Source organism: Bufo gargarizans, chromosome 1 (assembly GCF_014858855.1).
Source record: "Bufo gargarizans isolate SCDJY-AF-19 chromosome 1, ASM1485885v1, whole genome shotgun sequence".
Classification (NCBI taxonomy): Eukaryota; Metazoa; Chordata; class Amphibia; order Anura; family Bufonidae; genus Bufo; species Bufo gargarizans.
Window position 1 is genome coordinate 642,593,415 of NC_058080.1, and position 27,207 is coordinate 642,620,621.

Genomic DNA, 27,207 nt, shown 5'->3' on the forward strand with positions numbered 1-27,207 from the left:
CGCAAAAACGGAATGGATACGGAAGACATACAGATGCATTCCATATGCATTCCGTTGTTTTTTTTTGCTAAACCATTGACTTGAATTGCGGGCAATAATAGGACATGTTCTATCTTTGAACGGAACGGAAATACGGAAGCAGAATGCATACGGAGTACCTTCTGTTGTTTTTGCGGATCCATTGAAGCAATTGAATCCGCATACGGACCGCAAACGCAAAAAAAGGAATGGAAACAGAACAAAAAAAGTTCATGTGCAAGAGGCCTCAATGTGAGAAAGCGCTGAGGATTGCAGAGCGGCAGCTTAAGGCCACTCCCGAGCTAGGAAAGGATATTTTCCCCAATTTTGCTTAAAAAGCCACCGTGTGAACGTCTCCTTAACTATACGTATCTATATAATCATGTTTTTGTATCTATTTAAAACGTTTCTTGTATTGAATCAGTATTATATTTACAATAATGTTTTATGTTATGATGCTGTAACCATGTTCACCATGTGTGTGTTATTGTTCCCATCACTATTTTATGGTGCTAACAATTTCCAAATCTCCTTATACGAAGGGCTGGACTTTATTCGAGACAGCTGCAGGTAGTGATAGACGAACATCGGACGGGACGTTTTACGAACGTGGGCTCGAGATCAAATGTTCGCAAACTGCAAGTTCACGGCGGCCCCAAATTCACTTTAATGGCCGACGAACCTGAAAAACCTTCAGGTCGTATTTGCAGCCACCAAATACTTACTGGAAGTGCACAAATAGTCCCACAACATGGACAGTGACATACCAGAGGGGATCAATGGCAAAAATTCACCCAAAAAAATGTATTTTAATCAGGGGCCATTTTTATGCATCTTAAAGGGAAACTCTCAAAAATGTGCCCTGCTGGAGCCTAGAAATTTTTTATTTTAGGCGGGGGTCCCTCTTCAAACACTGGAGCATGAAGGCCCCTATTTGAACTAAATTGGAAGTGGTGGAGCGGCCTGGCTCCTGCTCATCGCCCAGAAGAATGTTGTCCTTGGTCTCCCCCCCCCCCCAGCCACGGACACCAGGGATCCCCGAAAAGCCTGCTTTCCCTGCTATTCCTCCTCCTCCTCCCAGCCACCATTCTCCTCTGACTCCTCTTCACACTCCTGCTGACTTGTCTCAGCATTGCGACTTCCTCATCTTCCAGCTCCTGCTCCTCGACGGCTTGATTAATGACACGACGCAATGCATGCTCCAGAAAGAAGGCGTAAGGTACGATGTCACTGATAGTGCCCTGGCTGCGACTGACCAGTTTGAGGATCTTGTCAAATGGCCGCAGAAGTCTGCATGCGTCGCGCAGAGCAGCCACTGGCTCTGTGAAAAGAAACTAAGCTCCCCAGAACCTGTCCTGCTGCAGAGTTCGTACAAGTAGTCGTTAATGGCACGTTGCTGCTGAGCAGACTATCAAGCATATACAGGGTGGAGTATGTCTGTGAAGGTTCTCATTTATCCAGGTCATGGTATATCTGTAAAGAATAAATCAAGGCAACTGGACGTACTGTAGATTTCTTGAAAACGTTTCACTCGTTCTTCCAACGAGCTTTCTCAATTCTGAGTGACTGTACAAGAATTCTCTGGGAATAAATATGTAACTGAATCAACATCTGGTAATTATACCCAGCATGGGGTCAGAGGTCATTATACCCAGCATGGGATCAAAGGTGTTGATTCCATTATCCTAATTGGAATCAGTAGGTGATAATTACCTCCCAGAAAAAGGTGTCAAGACAGCATGGAGGACCTTTCATTTGCCCTGTTTCTATAATGGACATGCCCCCCGCCTGATGCCTCGATTGATATTCCCTGTTTTGGAGTTCCCTTGGGGTCCCCCTGCCCATCCCGGGTCCCTTGTTTTTAACTTTTATTGTCTGTCCTTCCTCTATTTTTTAACATGTTGTGCTTTCTTTATTACTTGTAGCACCACCTTTGACTCCTGCTGAAGTGCAGGATCATACTAGTGGAGTTACGGTTCCATACAGAGTCTATCACCTTGTACAAGGCTGTCCAAATATACTTTGGACTTCTTTGGGTTATATGCTGGCTGTATAACTACAATAGCCCTGCCGATAGTGTATATTAATCTTTTTTTCAATCGAGATGGTTTGACTAGTTATACCCCTCATGCTGTGTAATTTCTTCTTCTTTTTCTTTTCCTTTTTCTATTACGGCACTGCACACCTTATTCACTTGTTTGTCACTTGTGTCTCTGTCTCTTGTTAAGCAAATAATACGCTCTGGTTTTGCTTTATGTATTATACATTTTTTATATATTTTTTAATCAACTTGGCACGTATATTACCATTAATTGTGTAATCATTAATTGTGTATGCTTTAGTATTATAACAATTTACGCTCCTTGGTTGGGCGTTCCTAATACCGCTTACATATAAACGGATTATATTCATGCACTTAGCACTTTATCTTAAGGTATATAAACCCCTGCTCTGGAATATTGGCATTTGTGCCATTGTTTTCCTCCCAATATATGTGGGTGCACGTTCACACTGTGCATGGTGCGTGTGAACATAATGTGTCTGAATATGGCTAGGCAATACATCATCGCGGAGTGGTCAGGTGCAGCTCATCTGCCCACTCTGCGTTGTTGTTATTTGCCCTTTACCAATATTATAGGGGGTTAATTGTGTCCTTCACATACACTCACCTAAAGAATTATTAGGAACACCTGTTCTATTTCTCATTAATGCGATTATCTAGTCACCCAATCACATGGCAGTTGCATGTAGGGTTGTGGTCCTGGTCAAGACAATCTCCTGAACTCCAAACTGAATGTCAGAATAGGAAAGAAAGGTGATTTAAGCAATTTTGAGCGTGGCATGGTTGTTGGTGCCAGACGGGTCGGTCTGAGTATTTCACAATCTGCTCAGTTACTGGGATTTTCACGCACAACCATTTCTAGGGTTTACAAAGAATGGTGTGAAAAGGGAAAAACATCCAGTATGTGGCAGTCCTGTGGGCGAAAATGCCTTGTTGATGCTAGAGGTCAGAGGAGAATGGGCCGACTGATTCAAGCTGATAGAAGAGCAACGTTGACTGAAATAACCACTCGTTACAACCGAGGTATGCAGCAAAGCATTTGTGAAAACCACAACACGCACAACCTTGAGGCGGTTGGGCTACAACAGCAGAAGACCCCACCGGGTACCACTCATCTCCACTACAAATAGGAAAAAGAGGCTACAATTTGCACGAGCTCACCAAAATTGGACTGTTGAAGACTGGAAAAATGGTTTCTTGAACATGACAATGAGTTCACTGTACTAAAATGGCCCCCACAGTCACCAGATCTCAACCCAATAGAGCATCTTTGGGATGTGGTGGAACGGGAGCTTCGTGCCCTGGATGTGCATGCCTCAACTCTCCATCAACTGCAAGATGCTATCCTGGGCCAACATTTCTAAAGAATGCTATCAGCACCTTGTTGAATCAATGCCACATAGAATTAAAGCAGTTCTGAAGGCAAAAGTGGGTCCAACACCGTATTAGTATGGTGTTCCTAATAATTCTTTAGGTGAGTGTATGTTACTGTTACTTTTATTTAAATTTATTTTATTTAATCTAATTTTACTCTTTGATCGGTTGTTTATGCGCTGGCATCCCCCATCTTGGCTTATATGAAATATAAAACAAACTATTATGTACAATGATCATCTGCCCATGTCTGGAGGAAGCTGTGGGCTGGTATTCGCATCTCTGCATGAGGCATGTCGTGCAATCGTGTGTTGGATCATGTGACCGCTCCGTCACACAGGCTCCGCCGACGGGGAAGCATAGAGACGTATGGTGCGGCGAGTAGGAGTTTGCGGTATGGAACTAAGGGTCACCGGCTTTTGAGACGTCACTGGTAAGACATATAGTACCACTTAACCTACCATCTCTATCTAACCACAAGTAACATACCTGGCTAAAGCAGTTTTGATGATAGAACCTGCACTACGTCTATGGGACTGAACCTTGGCATGATTGGACCAATATAGGTCCACTGTGCGTTTTCTGTGGAGTGATTACCCTTCTCAGGTTCAAACCTGGATATTTTTGTAGCAACATATTGCTGTTCACAATCAGATATCCTCAGAATCTAGAGGAGGACTTCTTTATCACAGCCGTTGTATTTCCTTTGCTGCATAGTAAATTAAGGGACTATACATACTTCTTTTCAAAGATTTATTGTGATCTTGTCCTTATGTAGGTGCCTTGTCTCTACACTTTTTAGCAATGGATATGCATTATTATTAGCAGGAATCGTGATGCTTATAGGTGACCCTATTGGAGTCAAGCAGTGTCTTTTGCAGTATTTTAACATAGTATTTTATTGTATTTTTATTGAATAGTTTTAAGCTATGTTTAGTTTTATGATTCACATAAGTTGAGTGCCAGTCTTATACATTTTCTCAATTTTTGCCAATTATCCTCTGATTGGGTGATCAGACAGTCAAGACTAGAACACCTATTCCATACTGAAAGGGGAGTGAGCTATCCACGCAAATTACATCCAGCTCAGGTATATAGAACCCCTTAATCAATATTTGGTGGAAGCAGGTATATCGCACCCCTCAATCAGTATTTTGTAGAAGCAAGTATATAGAACCCCTTAATCAATATTTGTTGGAAGCAGGAAAATCGCACCCCTTAATCTGTATTTTGTGGAAGCAGGTATATCAAACCCCTCAATCAGTATTTTGTGGAAGCAGGTGTATCGCAGGCCTCAATCAGTATTTGGTGTAAGCAGGTAAATCGCAACCCTCAATCAGTATTTTGTGGAAGCAGGTATATCAAACACCTTAATCAGTATTTTGTGGAAGCAGGTTTATCACAGGCCTTAATCAATATTTGGTGGAAGCAGGTATATCGCACCTCTCAATCAGTATTTTGTGGAAGCAGGTATATTGCACCCCTCAATCAGTATTTTTTTTTAATCAGGTATATAGAACCCCTTAATCAATATTTGGTGGAAGCAGGTACATCGTACCGCCAATCTGTATTTTGTGGAAGCCGGTATATCAAACCCCTTAATTAGTATTTTGTGGAAGCAGGTATATCGCAGGCCTCAATCAATATTTGGTGGAAGCAGGTATATCAATCCCCTTAATCAGTATTCTGTGGAAGCAGGTGTATCACAGGCATCAATCAATATTTGGTGGAAGCAGGTATATCAATCCCCTTAATCAGTATTTTGTGGAAGCAGGTATATAGAACCTCTTAATATTTGGTAGAAGCAGGTATATTGCAACCCTCAATCTGTATTTTGTGTAAGCAGGTATATCAAACCCCTTATTCAGTATATTGTGGAAGCAGGTATATCACACCGCTCAATCAGTATTCTGTGGAAGCAGGTGTATAAAACCCCTTAATCAATATTTTGTGGAAGCAGGTATATCAATTCCCTTAATCAGTATTTTGTGGAAGCAGGTATATAGAACCTTTTAATCAATATTTGGTGGAAGCAGGAAACAGGTATATAGAACCTCTTAATCATTATTTGGTGGAAGCAGGTATATCGCACCCCTCAATCAGTATTTTTGGGAAGCAGGTATATAAGTATATATGGTATATGGTATAAGAACAGGGAGGCAAATGTGAGCCAGGACCATTGGAAGCATTTGAAACTTACTACTAAAACCTTTTGCTTGACTTAAAAGAACATCGATTGACCAAATACACAAAGCTGCAGCACTCTCAGCCTGGAATTCGGGACCGGTGACGACTCTCCGTATTTGCAACAAACCGCTCCGCCTACGTCACGTGGGACGTGTTGAGGTGTTGAGGTGTGTTGACCAGGTGAGACGCCGCGTAGATCCTTGCAGGTTAGAGGAGCAACATACAATGCGGACGACTGCAGCTACGTGGAGTGGTAAAGTACTGAACCTCCAGTTGTGATACAGTCTGATTATATGTACCTAGCTTACTGATTTATGCATCTAGCACCGCATGATTGATTGCGGATTTCAATAATACAAGTACAGAAGAGTTATAACCTGATATGTGGAGTGACAAAACATTGAACCACTGACTTTCGTGTATCCAACCTGTGCCCAGCACGTTGATATATTTAGCATACTTATGTACTCAGCACCTTTTTTTCATCCAGCATATTGATGTATTCAGTACAATAACACAAGTATGGGAGAGTTATAGCTTGATATGTGGAGTGGCAAAGCATTGAACCATTGATTTTTGCCCAGCACGTTCATATACCCGGCACATCTATATACTTAGTATACTTATACAAGTATGGATAAAGCATTGAACCATTGACTCTTGTGTATGCATCTTGTATCCAGCACGTCTATACATTCAGCATACTTATGTACTCAGCACCTTATGTACTCAGCACCTTCTTGCATTCAGCATACTTGCTGATTGTTTAAAACCATTTCAAGTTAAAAGAGCACTGAGTGAACAATAGCCTGGTTCGGCTGCTGGTGACATAAGACATATGTGATTGATTCGGGACATATTGGATTATCATATTGGACTATGCCATCAGGATTTATAAATAGGCTATTGAATTTATATTTTCGATTTTTTAATTTGGATTATTGTATATGGTGAAAGGTATAAAGTACCATTTACTCATAAGCAAGTGTTTTTAGATATATTTTTATTAAATCAGTTTTTATATCATACATGGATTCCTGTGTTCAACATAACTCCAGATGAGAGTATGCCTGCCACATCTATATCTTTCTCAGGTATATATGGAAGCAGGTATATCAATCCCCTTAATCAGTATTTTGTGGAAGCAGGTATTTAGAACCCCATATTCAATATTTGGTGGAAACAGGTATATCCCACCCCTCAATCAGTATTTTGTTGAAGCAGGTATATCAAACCCCTTAATCAGTAATTTGTGGAAGAAGGTATATTGCACCCCTCAATCAGTTTTTTTGGGGGGCAACAGGTATATCAAACCCGTTGCAAATAGTTGTTCCAATAGCGCTTGTCCCTTTATATACCTGCAGTATTGCAGCAGAACCGCACACAACTGCTGCACAATACAAATGGAGAGGGATAAAGAAGAAAAAAATCACCAAATGGCGCCAACTGCTGATAACAGTTGGCTCCATTTGGTGATTTTTTTCTTCTTTATCCCTCTCCAGTTTCACTATACTGCTTTTCTGCAGATAGTTTATCATCTAGGCTGCCCTGCTTTTTGGACTCTGATCTCTGATCCAACAGTATAAAATACCTTACTATTTAACAATTTTCTGTTCCCCACTCCACTGTGTCCTTTACCTCTGGCGCCCTGTCTGTTCATCCCATACCTCCTATTTTTGGAGTACAGGATTAACCCTCTTCTTTTTTCCCCCTCCTACCTCGATACAATACAAATGCACTGTAATATACTTTCTATGTTAGAAATTATCTTATAAGTATATCACACCCCTCAGTATATCACATCTATCAATAGCACACCTATACCAGTCCTTAAAAGGACTTTTGTGGCCCTATCAGCTAGCGTTTGGTGTCCCTAACAGTCTGTCCCTGCTCCACAAAGCAACTTCTCCCTACACTGGTAAAACTCTGAATGTAAAATGGCTGCCAGATCGGGTTCTGTTATAGGGTGGGGGTATGTCCATGTGCTGAAATGTCTCAAATGTCTGTCCTGTCCTACCTGATGGATGTGTCCTGGGTCAAAGTTCGGCACAATGCAAAAGAATATGGCGCATGCGAACATTACCATATGTTCGCATGTTTGGCGAATCGCAAATGCGTAAATTCTGCCGCAAAACGACCGCCGGGCGAACCACAAGGCCATGTCTAGCTGCAGGCATTACTGTTGTGGTGTGTGCATGCACAGGAGGCCAGTCTTTCCCCCCACTATTGTGGCACATAGCAGAAGTCAGTTATGACGCATACTCAGCAGTGGGATTGAAATTGCTAACAGGTTCCCTACTCAACGGTGGACACGCAGCATCACGACACGTGTTTACATATACATACCCCATATATATGCTACACACATACACATAAATACACCATATATACACTGTGCACATACCACACAACTTTTAAAAAGCCTAAGGAGCTAAACTATGGAATGGAAGCCCCCATTTCCAGCTGCCACTGCCAGAGTCTCCGATCCAGCTTTAATTTTAACAATTGGATCTGGAGAAACTGAGGGAACTGGTTGAATCCCATGCCTGCGCATACTGTATGTGCTGTCAGTGCTTCCAGATGCTGGGAGTGGTGGGGGTAGGTGACTGAAATCCCGATCATGTGCCCAATAATACACAGCAACCACAACTAATTATCTGTGCTTGTTTCGCACAACTGGATTTTGGCTTTACATACCTGCCTTGCACACTGGTCCAGCACCCCTAGTGAAAGCATTGTGCAAAACGCACATTGGGATTCTGGACAGTGGACTTTACATTATGGCATTTCCTGGGTATTGGTCGTTTAATATATGATTTGCTTGTTGGGAGTTTTGTTCGATATCATTCTGACAGTAATACTTGTAGTGATTGTGACCACATATACATTTTGTGGTGTATTTTTCACTATGCCTAGTCCATGCCACACTGTCCATGTTTCCTTGTGTTCTTTTTAATGGGTATTTAAGATATATTGCAAAGGTGTGTAACTAATAAAAATGCATATATTTTCTAATAATTTTGATATTCTTTGTGGTTATTAATATCTTGTACGTAGGCATAAAGGAAAATATGTAGGTTTATATGTCAAAGTTTGGTCCCTGTGTTATGGATTTAAGGGCACAAATATACAACCTGTCCTATAGTTTTTTTATAATCCCAGTAGGGAACTTGAGTGTCAAATCTCCTGGTCATATAGATAAAAGACTGCAATGTCAGTAGCTATTCTAGATGGCGGACTTGAGGGCTATTGGTAGGCCTTGACTGCAACAGCAACCAATCAGCACCCCCAGATTGCATCCCAGGGTGTCGATGAGGTGACAGAGAAGACCCCTCAATCTAACTAACCAACTAGATGCCACAGTCTTTATTGCCCACAGAATCTAGGGGGTTAAACGAGTTTTATCTGATCCCAGCTATTATCTGATCCCAGCAGGGGCATACACAAATTGCATAGGGCACCATACCAAAACTTAGTATGCACCCCCCCGCCCTACTTAGTTTCTCAATACACATGCAACAATTACTCCCAGGCAACGCAAGGCGCAACACCTCAGATTTCTGACCTTTTTTTAATTAAAGGAGTTATCCTTTGGTTAATGTAAAAACTGAAAATTCTACATCATATAGTACATGAAACACCAAATAATGTGGGCTCACTGTTGAAAACAACCAGAAAAGATGTATGTACACTTAGAACACCTCAAAACACTGAAACAATTTAGAAAAATACATGTTTATTAGTATATAATAGATAAAATCACAATATATATGTTGTGGCAGACATTCACTAACATGGACACAAGAGGGCGCCATCATCAGTCGGAAACCATATGTAAAAGCTACTATAATCGGAACATCTACTAAAATGACAAGCCTAAATAATGTACAGAATAACGTGATGTAAATCCACTGGAATATACAGGGAGTGCAGAATTATTAGGCAAATGAGTATTTTGACCACATCATCCTCTTTATGCATGTTGTCTTACTCCAAGCTGTATAGGCTCGAAAGCCTACTACCAATTAAGCATATTAGGTGATGTGCATCTCTGTAATGAGAAGGGGTGTGGTCTAATGACATCAACACCCTATATCAGGTGTGCATAATTATTAGGCAACTTCCTTTCCTTTGGCAAAATGGGTCAAAAGAAGGACTTGACAGGCTCAGAAAAGTCAAAAATAGTGAGATATCTTGCAGAGGGATGCAGCACTCTTAAAATTGCAAAGCTTCTGAAGCGTGATCATCGAACAATCAAGCGTTTCATTCAAAATAGTCAACAGGGTCGCAAGAAGCGTGTGGAAAAACCAAGGCGCAAAATAACTGCCCATGAACTGAGAAAAGTCAAGCGTGCAGCTGCCAAGATGCCACTTGCCACCAGTTTGGCCATATTTCAGAGCTGCAACATCACTGGAGTGCCCAAAAGCACAAGGTGTGCAATACTCAGAGACATGGCCAAGGTAAGAAAGGCTGAAAGACGACCACCACTGAACAAGACACACAAGCTGAAACGTCAAGACTGGGCCAAGAAATATCTCAAGACTGATTTTTCTAAGGTTTTATGGACTGATGAAATGAGAGTGAGTCTTGATGGGCCAGATGGATGGGCCCGTGGCTGGATTGGAAAGGGCAGAGAGCTCCAGTCCGACTCAGATGCCAGCAAGGTGGAGGTGGAGTACTGGTTTGGGCTGGTATCATCAAAGATGAGCTTGTGGGGCCTTTTCGGGTTGAGGATGGAGTCAAGCTCAACTCCCAGTCCTACTGCCAGTTTCTGGAAGACACCTTCTTCAAGCAGTGGTACAGGAAGAAGTCTGCATCCTTCAAGAAAAACATGATTTTCATGCAGGACAATGCTCCATCACACGCGTCCAAGTACTCCACAGCGTGGCTGGCAAGAAAGGGTATAAAAGAAGAAAATCTAATGACATGGCCTCCTTGTTCACCTGATCTGAACCCCATTGAGAACCTGTGGTCCATCATCAAATGTGAGATTTACAAGGAGGGAAAACAGTACACCTCTCTGAACAGTGTCTGGGAGGCTGTGGTTGCTGCTGCACGCAATGTTGATGGTGAACAGATCAAAACACTGACAGAATCCATGGATGCAAGGCTTTTGAGTGTCCTTGCAAAGAAAGGTGGCTATATTGGTCACTGATTTGTTTTGTTTTTGAATGTCAGAAATGTATATTTGTGAATGTTGAGATGTTATATTGGTTTCACTGGTAAAAATAAATAATTGAAATGGGTATATATTTGTTTTTTGTTAAGTTGCCTAATAATTATGCACAGTAATAGTCACCTGCACACACAGATATCCCCCTAAAATAGCTAAAACTAAAAACAAACTAAAAACTACTTCCAAAAATATTCAGCTTTGATATTAATGAGTTTTTGGGGTTCATTGAGAACATGGTTGTTGTTCAATAATAAAATTAATCCTCAAAAATACAACTTGCCTAATAATTCTGCACTCCCTGTAGTTAGACAGAATTAAGAAAGTAAATATAAATAAAGAAGAATAATATACATGTATATACCATGGGAGGGACACCCTCCTGCCAATACTATTTTACCCAGAGGCTTCTTCCGGCGGTTCATCATCATATAGTACATGACAACTTCTTTCTAGAAAAGCTAGAACCAGCCCTGTACCTCACATGGATCCACAGATCTCCCCACACATTGCTTAAAATGCTGTTCTAGATTTATTTCAAGCTGGAAGCTGAGGGGGCATGTCCTGTCTGCTGCTCTGCTGCAACTGGTAGCAGTTGAAGGATAGAACTGAGCATCTGCATTCACCTCAGAGGTGGACAGAGAAATTAGAAAAAACTGTGGGTGGCGCTACACAGATTTTATTGAATAACTCAGTGGCTATAGTACATTTTAATTACATGCCATTACAAAAGTATTTAGATCCAGGTGCTGTTTTGAAAACTGCAGAATATTTTTCATGGGACAACCCCTTTAAGTAGAAAACTATTTTATTAAAAAATTGCAATTAAAAAGTCACCCTCCACCGCACCCACTTTATCCAACTAATATGTCGGAAACAGTGGAACAGGTAGGTGCTTGATAAAAAAATGAAACTCACTCTGAACACCATATTTCTCAATGCATTTACACCATAGAAGTTACATAAATACACTAAATCTTCTGCTTCCCAACTATTACGAAGTGTAAACAAGTTACAAAAAACAATGACAGAATTGCATTTTTTGTTTTTAACCCTTTCATGACCAAGGGTCATTGATGCCCCAATGTCCAGGTCAAAATTTTCAAATCTGACATGCGTCACTTTATGTGGTAATAGCTTTGGAACACTTTTACTTATCCATGCCATTCTGAGATTGTTTTCTCGTGACACATTGTACTTCATGATAGTCATATATTTGAGTCAATATATTTCACCTTTATTTAGGAAAAAATCCCAAATTTACCAAAAATGTGGAAAAAGTCACAATTTTCCAAATTTCAATTTCTCTGCTTCTAAAACAGAAAGTGATACCTAATAAAATATTTATTACTTAACATTCCCCATATGTCTATTTTATGTTGGCATCATTTTGGAAATGTCATTTTATTTTTTTAGGACGTTAGAAGGCTTAGAAGTTTAGAAGCAATTCTTATAATTTTTATGAAAGTTTCCAAAACCCACTTTTTAAAGGACCAGTTCAGGTCTGAAGTCACTTTGTGGGGCTTACATAGTGGAAACCCCCATAAATGACCCCATTGTAGAAACTACACCCCTAAAGTTACTCAAAACTGATTTTAAAAACTTTGTTAACCCTTTAGGCGTTCCACAAGAATTAAAGGAAAATGGAGATGAAATTTCAAAATTTCACATTTTTGGCAGATTTTCCATTTTATATATTTTTTTTCTTTAACACATTGAGAGTTAACAGCCAAACAAAACTCATAATTTATTACCCTGATTCCGCGGTTTACATAAACACCCCACATGTGGTCGTAAACTGCTGTACGGGCACACGGCAGGCGCAGAAGGAAAGGAATGCCATATGGTTTTTGGAAGGTAAATTGTGCTGGATTGGTTTTCTGAACGCCATATGTTTTTTATTTTTGTGCCGATCGTCTTGTGCAGGGGCTCGTTTTTTGCAGAAAGTGTTGAGGTTTTTATTGGTACCATTTTTGGGTACATAGGATTTTTTGATCATTCATTATTACACTTTATGTGGCAAGGTGACCCAAAAATTGGCTGTTTTGGAACAGTTTTCATTTATTTATTTTTACAGCGTTCATCTGAGGAGTTAGGTCATGTGATAGTTTTATAGAGAAGATCGTTACGGACGTGGCAATACCTAATATGTATACTTTTTCTTATTTATTTAAGTTTTACACGATAATAGCATTTTTGAAACCCAAAAAATGATGTTTTAGTGTCTCTATAGTCTGAGAGCCATAGCTTTTTTATTTTTTGGGCGATTGTCTTAAATAGGGTATCATTTTTTGCGGGACGAGGTGACGGTTTGATTGGTACTATTTTGGGGGTCATACGCCTTTTTGATCGCTTGCTGTTGCACTTTTTGTGATGTAAGGTGACAAATATAGCTTTTTTGGCACAGTTTTTTTAATTTTAATTTTATGGTGTTTATCGGACGGGGTCTATCATGTGATATATTTATAGAGATGGTCGTTACGGACGCGGCGACACCTAATATGTGTATTTTATTTTATTTTTTCATTTTTTTATAGGAAAAGGCAATTTCTTTTTTCTAATTTACATTTTTATTTATTTATTTATTTTTACTTTTATTATTTTCACTTTTTTTTATCAGTTCCCTCTTGGATCTTGAAGATCCAGTGGGGCTGATAGTTGTACTATACTTTGCAATGCTCTTGCATTGCAAAGTATAGTACTTCCAGATTGCCTGTAGGTGGCAGCACTGGACGCCTTTGCCATGGCAACCAGACGCTTTTGCAAAGCGTCCGGTTGCCATGGCAACCATCGGGTGCTGCAATCACAGCGCTGCAGCCCCGATGGTGGAGAGAGGGAGCTCCCTCCCTCTGTTAACCCCATGGATGCCGCAACCGCGGCATCTATAGGGGTTACAGGAGAGTGTCAGCATAGAGCTGACACTCTCTGCTGATGGCGGCGGCTCAGTAATTGAGCCGCCGCCATCGCACACAGCAGGGGGATGGGGGGGGCAGCGCAGGAAAGAGGGGGGTTCCGGGAGGCTTCCCATAATATCGAGGGAGGCTGGGGCAGGAGGGGCGGCTTGAAAATTAATGCAGGGGGCGGGGAGGCGGCGGACCGCATAAGTGCAGGAGGAGATGGGCACAGATCAGCGGGGCACAGATGAGGGGGCACAGATGTGCACTAAGTGCTTGGAGGGGCACAGATCGGGGGGCATGAGTTACACTATCTGCTTTCAGACTCTGATCTGCAGAGCGCAGATCAGAGCCTGAAACCGGCATTTAACACTGCCGCGATCCGATTGGTTAGTCTGCACAGACAGCTGAACTGTCAGACTGCAATCTGCAAAACAGACACTTTCAGAAAAAACGGCTCTTACCTCATAGAGGCCAGGAACCTCAGTGACACGTACAGACCATCAATGACGACCCCTTATTCCTTCCTACACCACAGACACGTGGTCTAGCAAACACAGGCAGGGAAGGTACATCATTTTTACTGCCCATGGTTAACTTTCTGACGTGCCGTGCCGTGCATGGCCGCTCCATCCTCAATGCGCCTGCGCCGGGTGTGGATGTGACGTCATCGGCGCAGGCGCACTGAGAGGCGGCCTCTCTCCCGGCCGCTCCATCCTCAATGCGCCTGCGCCGATGACGTCACATCTACACCCGGCGCAGGCGCATTGAGGATGGAGCGGCCGGGAGAGAGGCCGCCTCTCAGTGCGCCTGCACCGATTAAAGAAAGGTACGGCGCAGGCGCAATATTTTGAATTCGAACAGGGCCAGCAGAGAACGAACCCGTTCCCTGGCCCTGTCAATCAAACGGCGGAGGGGGCGTCATGATGAGAGGAGGATGCGGCTGCTACCAGCAAGTAGCCGCCCTACTTGCTGGTAGCAAGGTAATTTACATATGATAAAACTTGATTTTTAACAATATCTACTGAACGAAAATTAATATTTAGCATATGTACAGGGAGCTTGCAGTGTAGGGATTAATATTAACGGGGGGGGGAAAAAAAAGGGTTTAGTGGGCTGACAGAAGCCCTTTAAGGCAGTCGTCCCTAGGTGAGTGTTGGGCTTACTGCAACACTATTGTCAGCAGCTGACATGTTAAAAAATGTCCACACTGGGGAGCCATGTGCTGGTGTCCTGGGAGCACCAGATGTGACCGTGCATGGTGGATGGCTCGCTCCAGATAGATTTGCAGTCTGCTTTTTGCCTCTGGTGCACTGCGAGTTCTGCCTGCTTCTCCTCCTTCTCCTCTCTATCTGCTGCTCCATCTAACCCTCTGAACTCCCCTCCTCTTCCTCTCTTGTGGGCACCCACGTGACGTCCATTGACACATCATCATCGTCACCTTCACCACCACTGACATTAGAGATCTCGGAGTAGGCAGCAACAGTGGCGACCACCCTACTTGGGCTGATCTGGGTACTGTTGTCAAACTGCTGGGTGGCGGCTGTTGCTACCTCCTCTTCCTCATCCGATGATAAGAATGGCTGCGCATTGGTAAGGTCTAAGAATGGATGGGAAAATAATTCCTCTAAATCGAATGGAGGGGCTATGGTGGTGGTGGTGTCTTTGGAGGTGCACACAGCAGACAGTGAGGAGGGTGCTGATACAGACGATGAGGAGGGCGCAGAAGAGGAAGGCTGCGTGAGCCACTCAACCAACTCTGGTGCGTCCTTTGATGTAATCGCACGCACCTTCTGCAACTTCCCACTTAGGCTCCGGCCTGGTGCACCTGCCCGACCCCTATCACCCCTGCGGAATGGCCTGCCTTTTCCTCTGCCTGTGATTTTCAAAATGACCCTGTGACAAAGTCCCTATAGAAGACTGTATTTGTGGATAAAGGTATATGGCAGGCCTCAATCAATATTTTGTGGCAGCTGTCCTGTACCACCTGATGGATGTGTCATGGGTCAAAGTTCTGCACAATGCAAAGAATATGGCGCCGGCGAACCGCAAGGCCATCTCTAGTTGTCATGCCTTGCACTATGCACTTTATTATGCTATATGAGATACTTTAGACTCAGGGCATTGTTTATGTCATCATCATTCCAGGAGTTTATGATTTATTTGTCTGTATCTGTTTGCTGCCGCTATCTACTATTCATCATTTTAAACTTATTTGAATCAATAAACGTTTATATACATTTGTACTTATGTAGCACTGCGGTTACTATAGGTGTTGCTTTTACAATGTGACAATGAAACTACAGTTTCTATCCACAAGATGGCAGTATATCATCAATAACAAGTCTGCTGTCTTGTTATTGATTCAGTTATAGGGATGAGCGAACTCGAACTGTATAGTTCGGGTTCGTACCGAATTTTGGGGTGTCCGTGACACGGACCCGAACCCGGACATTTTCGTAAAAGTCCGGGTTCGGGTTCGGTGTTCGTCGCTTTCTTGGCGCTTTTGTGACGCTTTCTTGGCGCTTTTTGAAAGGCTGCAAAGCAGCCAATCAACAAGCGTCATACTACTTGCCCCAAGAGGCCATCACAGCCATGCCTACTATTGGCATGGCTGTGATTGGCCAGAGCACCATGTGACCCAGCCTCTATTTAAGCTGGAGTCACATAGCGCCGCCCGTCACTCTGCTCTGATTAGCGTAGGGAGAGGTTGCGGCTGCGACAGTAGGGCGAGATTAGGCAGATTAACTCCTCCAAAGGACTTGATTAACTGATCGATCTGCAGCTGTGGATCATTGAGCTGCTGATCCTCAATTGCTCACTGTTTTTAGGCTGCACAGACCGTTTGTCAGTCTCATTTTTCTGGGGTGATCGGCGGCCATTTTGTGTCTTGTGGTGCGCCAGCACAAGCTGCGACCAAGTGCATTTAACCCTCAATGGTGTGGTTGTTTTTTGGCTAAAGCCTACATCAGGGTGAAGCTGTCACACCAAGTGCATTTAACCAGCAATAGTCTGTTCATTTTTTGGCCATATACAAAATCAGGGGCAAGCTGCGCCTGTCACCAAGTGCATTTAACCCTCAATGGTGTGGTTGTTTTTTGGCTAAAGCCTACATCAGGGTGAAGCTGTGACACCAAGTGCATTTAACCAGCAATAGTCTGTTCATTTTTTGGCCATATACAAAATCAGGGGCAAGCTGCGCCTGTCACCAAGTGCATTTAACCCTCAATGGTGTGGTTGTTTTTTGGCTAAAGCCTACATCAGGGTGAAGCTGTCACACCAAGTGCATTTAACCAGCAATAGTCTGTTCATTTTTTGGCCATATACAAAATCAGGGGCAAGCTGCGCCTGTCACCAAGTGCATTTAACCCTCAATGGTGTGGTTGTTTTTTGGCTAAAGCCTACATCAGGGTGAAGCTGTCACACCAAGTGCATTTAACCAGCAATAGTCTGTTTATTTTTTGGCCATATCCCAGTCTAATTCTGTCACTAAATCCATACCGGTCACCCAGCGCCTAAATACTAGGCCTCAAATTTATATCCAGCTAAATCTGTCCCTAGTGCTGTAGCTGGGCGAGTTATTTAGTGTCCGTTCAAGCACATTTCTTGTTCTGGGTTGAAATACAATTCCCAATTTAGCAATTTCATAATTTAGTGGTTCCTGCTATATCAGAGCTATTTGAAATCTATCCCAAAAAGGGTATATAATATTGAAGGTGCACATTGGGTCATTCAGAATAACTTCACACACACCCGCTACTGTGTATTTCCAAGTCTAATTCTGTCACTAAACCCATACCTGTCACCCAGCGCCTAAATACTAGGCCTCAAATTTAAATCCCTCTAAATCTCTCGTTACCGCTGTACTGTTGTTGCTGGGCAAGATATTTAGTGTCCGTCAAAGCACATTTTTTGTTCTGGGTTGAAGTACAATTCCCAATTTAGCAATTTCATAATTTAGTGGTTCCTGCTATATCAGAGCTATTTGGAATCTATCCCTAAAAGGGTATATAATATTGAAGGTGCACATTGGGTCATTCAGAATAACTTCACACACACCCGCTACTGTGTATTTCCAAGTCTAATTCTGTCACTAAACCCATACCTGTCACCCAGCGCCTAAATACTAGGCCTCAAATTTAAATCCCTCTAAATCTCTCGTTACCGCTGTACTGTTGTTGCTGGGCAAGATATTTAGTGTCCGTCAAAGCACATTTTTTGTTCTGGGTTGAAGTACAATTCCCAATTTAGCAATTTCATAATTTAGTGGTTTCTGCTATATCAGAGCTATTTGAAATCTATCCCTAAAAGGGTATATAATATTGAAGGTGCACATAGGGTCATTCAGAATAACTTCACACACACGCTTCTGTGCATTTCCAAGTCTAATTCTGTCACTAAATCCATACCGGTGACCCAGCGCCTAAATACTAGGCCTCAAATTTATATCCCGCTAAATCTCTCGTTACCGCTGTACTGTTGTTGCTGGGCAAGATATTTAGTGTCCGTCAAAGCACATTTTTTGTTCTGGGTTGAAGTACAATTCCCAATTTAGCAATTTCATAATTTAGTGGTTCCTGCTATATCAGAGCTATTTGAAATCTATCCCAAAAAGGGTATATAATATTGAAGGTGCACATTGGGTCATTCAGAATAACTTCACACACACCCGCTACTGTGTATTTCCAAGTCTAATTCTGTCACTAAACCCATACCTGTCACCCAGCGCCTAAATACTAGGCCTCAAATTTAAATCCCTCTAAATCTCTCGTTACCGCTGTACTGTTGTTGCTGGGCAAGATATTTAGTGTCCGTCAAAGCACATTTTTTGTTCTGGGTTGAAGTACAATTCCCAATTTAGCAATTTCATAATTTAGTGGTTTCTGCTATATCAGAGCTATTTGAAATCTATCCCTAAAAGGGTATATAATATTGAAGGTGCACATTGGGTCATTCAGAATAACTTCACACACACGCTTCTGTGCATTTCCAAGTCTAATTCTGTCACTAAATCCATACCGGTGACCCAGCGCCTAAATACTAGGCCTCAAATTTAAATCCCTCTAAATCTCTCGTTACCCACCGCTGTACTGTTGTTGCTGGGCAAGATATTTAGTGTCCGTCAAAGCACATTTTTTGTTCTGGGTTGAAGTACAATTCCCAATTTAGCAATTTCATAATTTAGTGGTTTCTGCTATATCAGAGCTATTTGAAATCTATCCCTAAAAGGGTATATAATATTGAAGGTGCACATAGGGTCATTCAGAATAACTTCACACACACCCGCTACTGTGTATTTCCAAGTCTAATTCTGTCACTAAACCCATACCTGTCACCCAGCACCTAAATACTAGGCCTCAAATTTAAATCCCTCTAAATCTCTCGTTACCGCTGTACTGTTGTTGCTGGGCAAGATATTTAGTGTCCGTCAAAGCACATTTTTTGTTCTGGGTTGAAGTACAATTCCCAATTTAGCAATTTCATAATTTAGTGGTTTCTGCTATATCAGAGCTATTTGAAATCTATCCCTAAAAGGGTATATAATATTGAAGGTGCACATTGGGTCATTCAGAATAACTTCACACACACGCTTCTGTGCATTTCCAAGTCTAATTCTGTCACTAAATCCATACCGGTGACCCAGCGCCTAAATACTAGGCCTCAAATTTAAATCCCTCTAAATCTCTCGTTACCCACCGCTGTACTGTTGTTGCTGGGCAAGATATTTAGTGTCCGTCAAAGCACATTTTTTGTTCTGGGTTGAAGTACAATTCCCAATTTAGCAATTTCATAATTTAGTGGTTTCTGCTATATCAGAGCTATTTGAAATCTATCCCTAAAAGGGTATATAATATTGAAGGTGCACATAGGGTCATTCAGAATAACTTCACACACACGCTTCTGTGCATTTCCAAGTCTAATTCTGTCACTAAATCCATACCGGTGACCCAGCGCCTAAATACTAGGCCTCAAATTTAAATCCCTCTAAATCTCTCGTTACCCACCGCTGTACTGTTGTTGCTGGGCAAGATATTTAGTGTCCGTCAAAGCACATTTTTTGTTCTGGGTTGAAGTACAATTCCCAATTTAGCAATTTCATAATTTAGTGGTTTCTGCTATATCAGAGCTATTTGAAATCTATCCCTAAAAGGGTATATAATATTGAAGGTGCACATAGGGTCATTCAGAATAACTTCACACACACGCTTCTGTGCATTTCCAAGTCTAATTCTGTCACTAAATCCATACCGGTGACCCAGCGCCTAAATACTAGGCCTCAAATTTAAATCCCTCTAAATCTCTCGTTACCCACCGCTGTACTGTTGTTGCTGGGCAAGATATTTAGTGTCCGTCAAAGCACATTTTTTGTTCTGGGTTGAAGTACAATTCCCAATTTAGCAATTTCATAATTTAGTGGTTTCTGCTATATCAGAGCTATTTGAAATCTATCCCTAAAAGGGTATATAATATTGAAGGTGCACATAGGGTCATTCAGAATAACTTCACACACACGCTTCTGTGCATTTCCAAGTCTAATTCTGTCACTAAATCCATACCGGTGACCCAGCGCCTAAATACTAGGCCTCAAATTTATATCCCGCTAAATCTCTCGTTACCGCTGTACTGTTGTTGCTGGGCAAGATATTTAGTGTCCGTCAAAGCACATTTTTTGTTCTGGGTTGAAGTACAATTCCCAATTTAGCAATTTCATAATTTAGTGGTTCCTGCTATATCAGAGCTATTTGAAATCTATCCCAAAAAGGGTATATAATATTGAAGGTGCACATTGGGTCATTCAGAATAACTTCACACACACCCGCTACTGTGTATTTCCAAGTCTAATTCTGTCACTAAACCCATACCTGTCACCCAGCGCCTAAATACTAGGCCTCAAATTTAAATCCCTCTAAATCTCTCGTTACCGCTGTCCTGTTGTAGCTGGGAAAGTTATTTAGTGCCCGTCAAAGCACATTTTTTGTTCTGGGTTGAAGTACAATTCCCAATTTAGCAATTTCATAATTTAGTGGTTCCTGCTATATCAGAGCTATTTGAAATCTATCCCAAAAAGGGTATATAATATTCAAGGTGCACATTGGGTCATTCAGAATAACTTCACACACACGCTTCTGTGCATTTCCAAGTCTAATTCTGTCACTAAATCCATACCGGTCACCCAGCGCCTAAATACTAGGCCTCAAATTTATATCCCGCTGAATTTGAATACAATACATTGGGCCAAATAATATATTTGTTGTTGTGGTGAACCATAACAATGAGAAAAACATCTAGTAAGGGACGCGGACGTGGACATGGTCGTGGTGGTGTTAGTGGACCCTCTGGTGCTGGGAGAGGACGTGGCCGTTCTGCCACATCCACACGTCCTAGTGTACCAACTACCTCAGGTCCCAGTAGCCGCCAGAATTTACAGCGATATATGGTGGGGCCCAATGCCGTTCTAAGGATGGTAAGGCCTGAGCAGGTACAGGCATTAGTCAATTGGGTGGCCGACAGTGGATCCAGCACGTTCACATTATCTCCCACCCAGTCTTCTGCAGAAAGCGCACAGATGGCGCCTGAAAACCAACCCCATCAGTCTGTCACATCACCCCCATGCATACCAGGGAAACTGTCTCAGCCTCAAGTTATGCAGCAGTCTCTTATGCTGTTTGAAGACTCCGCTGGCAGGGTTTCCCAAGGGCATCCACCTAGCCCTTCCCCAGCGGTGAAAGACATAGAATGCACTGACGCACAACCACTTATGTTTCCTGATGATGAGGACATGGGAATACCACCTCAGCATGTCTCTGATGATGACGAAACACAGGTGCCAACTGCTGCGTCTTTCTGCAGTGTGCAGACTGAACAGGAGGTCAGGGATCAAGACTGGGTGGAAGACGATGCAGGGGACGATGAGGTCCTAGACCCCACATGGAATGAAGGTCGTGCCACTGACTTTCACAGTTCGGAGGAAGAGGCAGTGGTGAGACCGAGCCAACAGCGTAGCAAAAGAGGGAGCAGTGGGCAAAAGCAGAACACCCGCCGCCAAGAGACTCCGCCTGCTACTGACCGCCGCCATCTGGGACCGAGCACCCCAAAGGCAGCTTCAAGGAGTTCCCTGGCATGGCACTTCTTCAAACAATGTGCTGACGACAAGACCCGAGTGGTTTGCACGCTGTGCCATCAGAGCCTGAAGCGAGGCATTAACGTTCTGAACCTGAGCACAACCTGCATGACCAGGCACCTGCATGCAAAGCATGAACTGCAGTGGAGTAAACACCTTAAAACCAAGGAAGTCACTCAGGCTCCCCCTGCTACCTCTTCTGCTGCTGCCGCCTCGGCCTATTCTGCTGCTGCCGCCTCGGCCTCTTCCTCCGCCTCTGGAGGAACGTTGGCACCTGCCGCCCAGCAAACAGGGGATGTACCACCAACACCACCACCACCACCTCCGTCACCAAGCGTCTCAACCATGTCACACGCCAGCGTTCAGCTCTCCATCTCACAAACATTTGATAGAAAGCGTAAATTCCCACCTAGCCACCCTCGATCCCTGGCCCTGAATGCCAGCATTTCTAAACTACTGGCCTATGAAATGCTGTCATTTAGGCTGGTGGACACAGACAGCTTCAAACAGCTCATGTCGCTTGCTGTCCCACAGTATGTTGTTCCCAGCCGGCACTACTTCTCCAAGAGAGCCGTGCCTTCCCTGCACAACCAAGTATCCGATAAAATCAAGTGTGCACTGCGCAACGCCATCTGTAGCAAGGTCCACCTAACCACAGATACGTGGACCAGTAAGCACGGCCAGGGACGCTATATCTCCCTAACTGCACACTGGGTAAATGTAGTGGCAGCTGGGCCCCAGGCGGAGAGCTGTTTGGCGCACGTCCTGCCGCCGCCAAGGATCGCAGGGCAACATTCTTTGCCTCCTGTTGCCACCTCCTCCTTCTCGGCTTCCTCCTCCTCTTCTTCCACCTGCTCATCCAGTCAGCCACACACCTTCACCACCAACTTCAGCACAGCCCGGGGTAAACGTCAGCAGGCCATTCTGAAACTCATATGTTTGGGGGACAGGCCCCACACCGCACAGGAGTTGTGGCGGGGTATTGAACAACAGACCGACGAGTGGTTGCTGCCGGTGAGCCTCAAGCCCGGCCTGGTGGTGTGTGATAATGGGCGAAATCTCGTTGCAGCTCTGGGACTAGCCAATTTGACGCACATCCCTTGCTTGGCGCATGTGCTGAATTTGGTGGTGCAGAAGTTCATTCACAACTACCCCGACATGTCAGAGCTGCTGCATAAAGTGCGGGCCGTCTGTTCGCGCTTCCGGCGTTCACATCCTGCTGCTGCTCGCCTGTCTGCGCTACAGCGTAACTTCGGCCTTCCCGCTCACCGCCTCATATGCGACGTGCCCACCAGGTGGAACTCCACCTTGCACATGCTGGACAGACTGTGCGAGCAGCAGCAGGCCATAGTGGAGTTTCAGCTGCAGCACGCACGGGTCAGTCGCACTACAGAACAGCACCACTTCACCACCAATGACTGGGCCTCCATGCGAGACCTGTGTGCCCTGTTGCGCTGTTTCGAGTACTCCACCAACATGGCCAGTGGCGATGACACCGTTATCAGCGTTACAATACCACTTCTATGTCTCCTTGAGAAAACACTTAGGGCGATGATGGAACAGGAGGTGGCCCAGGAGGAGGAGGAGGAGGATGAGGAAGAGGGGTCATTTTTAGCACTTTCAGGCCAGTCTCTTCGAAGTGACTCAGAGGGAGGTTTTTTGCAACAGCAGAGGCCAGGTACAAATGTGGCCAGCCAGGGCCCACTACTGGAGGACGAGGAGGACGAGGATGAGGAGGAGGTGGAGGAGGATGAGGATGAAGCATGGTCACAGCGGGGTGGCACCCAACGCAGCTCGGGTCCATCACTGGTGCGTGGCTGGGGGGAAAGGCAGGACGATGACGATACGCCTCCCACAGAGGACAGCTTGTCCTTACCCCTGGGCAGCCTGGCACACATGAGCGACTACATGCTGCAGTGCCTGCGCAACGACAGCAGAGTTGCCCACATTTTAACCTGTGCGGACTACTGGGTTGCCACCCTGCTGGATCCACGCTACAAAGACAATGTGCCCACCTTACTTCCTGCACTGGAGCGTGATAGGAAGATGCGCGAGTACAAGCGCACGTTGGTAGACGCGCTACTGAGAGCATTCCCAAATGTCACAGGGGAACAAGTGGAAGCCCAAGGCCAAGGCAGAGGAGGAGCAAGAGGTCGCCAAGGCAGCTGTGTCACGGCCAGCTCCTCTGAGGGCAGGGTTAGCATGGCAGAGATGTGGAAAACTTTTGTCAACACGCCACAGCTAACTGCACCACCACCTGATACGCAACGTGTTAGCAGGAGGCAACATTTCACTAACATGGTGGAACAGTACGTGTGCACACCCCTCCACGTACTGACTGATGGTTCGGCCCCATTCAACTTCTGGGTCTCTAAATTGTCCACGTGGCCAGAGCTAGCCTTTTATGCCTTGGAGGTGCTGGCCTGCCCGGCAGCCAGCGTTTTGTCTGAACGTGTATTCAGCACGGCAGGGGGCGTCATTACAGACAAACGCAGCCGCCTGTCTACAGCCAATGTGGACAAGCTGACGTTCATAAAAATGAACCAGGCATGGATCCCACAGGACCTGTCCGTCCCTTGTCCAGATTAGACATTAACTACCTCCCCATAACCATATATTATTGGACTCCAGGGCACTTCCTCATTCAATCCTATTTTTATTTTCATTTTACCATTATATTGCGATGCTACCCAAAGTTGAATGAACCTCTCCTCTGCCTGTGTGCTAGGCCTAAATATATGCCAATGGACTGTTGCAGTGGTGGCTGACATGAAGCCTGATTCTCTGCTATGACATGCAGACTAATTCTCTGCTGACATGAAGCCAGATTGTCTGTTACGGGACCTCTCTCCTCTGCCTGGGTGCTGGGCCTAAATTTATGACAATGGACTGTTGCAGTGGTGGCTGACGTGAAGCCTGATTCTCTGCTATGACATGCAGACTGATTCTCTGCTGACATGAAGCCAGATCCTCTGTTACGGGACCTCTCTCCTCTGCCTGGGTGCTGGGCCTAAATTTATGACAATGGACTGTTGCAGTGGTGGCTGACGTGAAGCCTGATTCTCTGCTATGACATGCAGACTGATTCTCTGCTGACATGAAGCCAGATCCTCTTTTACGGGACCTCTCTCCTCTGCCTGGGTGCTGGGCCTAAATTTATGACAATGGACTGTTGCAGTGGTGGCTGACGTGAAGCCTGATTCTCTGCTATGACATGCAGACTGATTCTCTGCTGACATGAAGCCAGATCCTCTTTTACGGGACCTCTCTCCTCTGCCTGGGTGCTGGGCCTAAATTTATGACAATAAACTGTTGCAGTGGTGGCTGACGTGAAGCCTCATTCTCTGCTATGACATGCAGACTGATTCTCTGCTGACATGAAGCCAGATCCTCTGTTACGGGACCTCTCTCCTCTGCCTGGGTGCTGGGCCTGAATATATGCCAATGGACTGTTGCAGTGGTGGGTGACGTGAAGCCTCATTCTCTGCTATGACATGCAGACTAATTCTCTGCTGACATGAAGCCAGATTGTCTGTTACGGGACCTCTCTCCTCTGCCTGTGTGTGTGCTGGGCCTAAATATATGCCAATGGACTGTTGCAGTGGTGGCTGACGTGAAGCCTCATTCTCTGCTATGACATGCAGACTGATTCTCTGCTGACATGAAGCCAGATCCTCTGTTACGGGACCTCTCTCCTCTGCCTGGGTGCTGGGCCTAAATTTATGACAATGGACTGTTGCAGTGGTGGCTGACGTGAAGCCTGATTCTCTGCTATGACATGCAGACTGATTCTCTGCTGTCATGAAGCCAGATTGTCTGTTACGGGACCTTTCTCCTCTACCTGGGTTCTGGGCCTAAATTTATGAAAATTGACTCTTACAGTGGTGGGTGACGTGAAGCCTGATTCTCTGCTATGATATGAAGACTGATTCTCTGCTGACATGAAGCCAGATTGTCTGTTACGGGACCTTTCTCCTCTGCCTGGGTTCTGGGCCTAAATTTATGAAAATTGACTCTTACAGTGGTGGGTGACGTGAAGCCTGATTCTCTGCTATGATATGAAGACTGATTCTCTGCTGACATGAAGCCAGATTGTCTGTTACGGGACCTTTCTCCTCTGCCTGGGTTCTGGGCCTAAATTTATGAAAATTGACTCTTACAGTGGTGGGTGACGTGAAGCCTGATTCTCTGCTATGATATGAAGACTGATTCTCTGCTGACATGAAGCCAGATTGTCTGTTACGGGACCTTTCTCCTCTGCCTGGGTTCTGGGCCTAAATTTATGAAAATTGACTCTTACAGTGGTGGGTGACGTGAAGCCTGATTCTCTGCTATGATATGAAGACTGATTCTCTGCTGACATGAAGCCAGATTGTCTGTTACGGGACCTTTCTCCTCTGCCTGGGTTCTGGGCCTAAATTTATGAAAATTGACTCTTACAGTGGTGGGTGATGTGAAGCCTGATTCTCTGCTATGATATGAAGACTGATTCTCTGCTGACATGAAGCCAGATTGTCTGTTACGGGACCTTTCTCCTCTGCCTGGGTTCTGGGCCTAAATTTATGAAAATTGACTCTTACAGTGGTGGGTGACGTGAAGCCTGATTCTCTGCTATGATATGAAGACTGATTCTCTGCTGACATGAAGCCAGATTGTCTGTTACGGGACCTTTCTCCTCTGCCTGGGTTCTGGGCCTAAATTTATGAAAATTGACTCTTACAGTGGTGGGTGACGTGAAGCCTGATTCTCTGCTATGATATGAAGACTGATTCTCTGCTGACATGAAGCCAGATTGTCTGTTACGGGACCTTTCTCCTCTGCCTGGGTTCTGGGCCTAAATTTATGAAAATTGACTCTTACAGTGGTGGGTGACGTGAAGCCTGATTCTCTGCTATGATATGAAGACTGATTCTCTGCTGACATGAAGCCAGATTGTCTGTTACGGGACCTTTCTCCTCTGCCTGGGTTCTGGGCCTAAATTTATGAAAATTGACTCTTACAGTGGTGGGTGACGTGAAGCCTGATTCTCTGCTATGATATGAAGACTGATTCTCTGCTGACATGAAGCCAGATTGTCTGTTACGGGACCTTTCTCCTCTGCCTGGGTTCTGGGCCTAAATTTATGAAAATTGACTCTTACAGTGGTGGGTGACGTGAAGCCTGATTCTCTGCTATGATATGAAGACTGATTCTCTGCTGACATGAAGCCAGATTGTCTGTTACGGGACCTTTCTCCTCTGCCTGGGTTCTGGGCCTAAATTTATGAAAATTGACTCTTACAGTGGTGGGTGACGTGAAGCCTGATTCTCTGCTATGATATGAAGACTGATTCTCTGCTGACATGAAGCCAGATTCTCTGTTACGGGACCTCTCTCCT